The following is a 2,500-nucleotide window of genomic DNA, read 5'->3' as shown; positions in this document are numbered from 1 at the left end:
AGGAAAAGGATTGGGAGAAAAGGAGGGAAAGAGAAGAGGAAATAAGCGAACGGAGGAATAGGGATGAGCAGAGCGAAGGAGAAAGCAGAGACGAAGGAAAAGGAAGGGAAGGAAAAGAGACAGGAGAGAGAGGAGGGGGAGAGGGATAATGTTGGAGAAAGGGAAAATAGAAGAGAAGAGGAAAGGGGAAAGACGGGAGAGAATGAGAAAGGGAAAAGAGAGAGAATGAAGAGAGGGAAGGAAGGAAAGGGGTAAAGGAGGGAGGGAGGGAAAGGGGTAAAGGAAGGAGGGAGGGAAAGAGGTAAAGAAGGGAGGGAGGGAGGCAAAGGAATAAAAGAGGGAGGGAGGGAGAGAGGCAAAGGAATAAAAGAAGGAGGGAGGGAAAATGAATAAAATAGGGAGGGAGGCAAAGGAATAAAATAGGGAGGGAGGCAAAGGAATAAAATAGGGAGGGAGGCAAAGGAATAAAATAGGGAGGGAGGGAAAATGAATAAAAGGAGGGAACAGTATCGACCGTCTCTCTCGCTCTCAAGAGTACACCGGCCTACCCCCTCCCTCCTCTCCCCCCAACCCCCTACCCCCCCATCTCCCCCTCCCCCTACCCCCTACCCCCCATCCCTGCATCCTCGCCCCGTCACCCCCGAGAGATTAAAACCCCTTCCCCGTATTCTTGCCTCCCCCCCTCCCCTCCCCCCCCCTCCCCTTACCCTTTTGGGAGAAAATACCCATGGGGAGCCAGGGAACGATTTGATACCCCTCTTCTTCCCTCTTTCTTATTCTTTCCTCTTTTTTTCCTTCTTTCCTTCCCTCTTTCTGTTTCTTCCCTCTTTCTCCTTCTTTCCTCTTTCTTATTCTTTCTTCTTTCTTATTTCTTTCCTTCCTCTTTCTTCTTCTTTTACTGTTCGTTTTCTTCTTTTTTTTCCTCTTTCTTTTTCTTCCCTGTTTCCCCTTTTTTCCTTCCCTCTTTCTTCTTCTTTTTCTTCCATCTTTATCTTTCTCCCATTTTCTCTTCCGTCTTTCTTATTCTTTCCTCTTTCTCCTTAACTCTTTTTCCTTCTTCTCTCTTTCTCCTTCTTTCCTTTCGTCTTTCTCCCTCTGCCCTTCTCTCTCCCGTCTTTTCTTCTCTCTTTCTCACCTCCTTCCCTTCCTCTCTTTTTTTATCTTCCCTCTCTTTCCTCCTTTTCTCATTCTTTTTCTTTCTCTTCTGTTTCCTTGCTTTCCATTCTTTCCTTCTCCCTTTCCTGCTCTTCATTTTCTTCTTTTCCACTTTTTCCTTTTCTCTTTTCTTCCCTTTCTCCTCTTTCTTTCCCCCCCCAATTTCTTTTCTTTTGCTCTGTAACCCTCTTCCTTCCCCTTCTTTTTCCCCACTCCCCTTGTTTCCTTCTCTTCCTTCTCTTTTTCCCTTCCTGCTTCGTTCTCATCTTCCTTTCCCATCTTTACCACTCTTCCCGTCTCTCTTTTCCCATTATTTTCTCTTTTCCTCTTTTCTTCTTCCTTCCCTCACTCCCACTTTTGTCCTTCTTCTTCTTCTCTCTTCTTTCTTCCTTTCCTCATTTCCCTTCCTTTATCCCTTTTCTTCCCTCCCTCTTTCGTCCTTCTTCCCTTACACCTCCTCTGTCCTCCACCCATATCCTCTATTTCTGTTTTCTCCCTTTCTCCCTCGTCCTTTATTTACCTCCCTTCTCTTCCTTTCTCTTTGCTTTTTTCCTCTCCATGCTTTCCCTCGACTTCCCCGCCTTCTTTCTTTCCCTATTTCCTTCCCTCCTTTCGTTTACCCTTATCCCTCTCTGTCTCTTTCTCTCTCTCTCTCTCTCTCTCTCTCTCTCTCTCTCTCTCTCTCTCTCTCTCTCTCTCTCTCTCTCTCTCTCTCTCTCTCCCTCTCTCTCTCTCTCTCTCTCCTTCCTCCTTCCTTCCTCCCTTTCACTCATTTCCTTTCTCCCCCCCTCCTCCCTCCTTCCCTCTCACACTCGCTCACTATTCCCTTTCCCTCACCTATTCTTCCCTCCCTCCTCCCTCTCCCTTTACCTCACCCATCCCTCCATTCCCCCCTCCCTCCCTCCTCCCTCCTCCCCCCACTCCCCCCCCTCCCTCCTCCCTTTCCCTCTCCCATCCCTCCCTCCCCTCCCTCCCCATCCCCTCCCCTCCCTCCCTCCCTCCACAATGTCGCATCAGCACGAGTGAGACTACAGTGGGTCCTCTTCGGCTATTTTTGTCCTCCGTGAGAAAATAGAAGGCGAAAGGGAGAAGGGGGGGAGAGGGAGGGAAGGGGGAAGGGGGGGGAGAGGGTAAGGGGAAGGGAAGGGGGAGAGGGAGGAAAGGAAGGGGAAGAGAATAGGGGGAAGGAAGAGGGTGAGGGAAGGGGAAGAGGGGGAAGGTGAGAGGAAGGGGAAGGTGGAGAGGGTAGGGGGAAGGGGAGAAGGGAGAGGAAAAGAGGAAGGGAAGAGGAAGAGGTTATGAGGGAGAGAGGGGTTGGGGGGTAGGGAAGAGGGAAGAGGATAGG

The 2,500-nt window shown here is 49.7% G+C and overlaps 1 protein-coding gene across 1 annotated transcript in view; it reads left to right on the top strand.

Moving 5' to 3' along the window:
• LOC113803553 (chloride channel protein 2-like) overlaps nucleotides 1-2,500 on the top strand; it is a 219,929-nt gene that overhangs the window by 110,067 nt on the left and 107,362 nt on the right. The window lies entirely within an intron of this gene.

The sequence above is a fragment of the Penaeus vannamei genome, chromosome 21, assembly GCF_042767895.1.
Source record: "Penaeus vannamei isolate JL-2024 chromosome 21, ASM4276789v1, whole genome shotgun sequence".
Taxonomy (NCBI): domain Eukaryota; kingdom Metazoa; phylum Arthropoda; class Malacostraca; order Decapoda; family Penaeidae; genus Penaeus; species Penaeus vannamei.
This window is presented reverse-complemented; position numbering and strand designations above follow the sequence as displayed.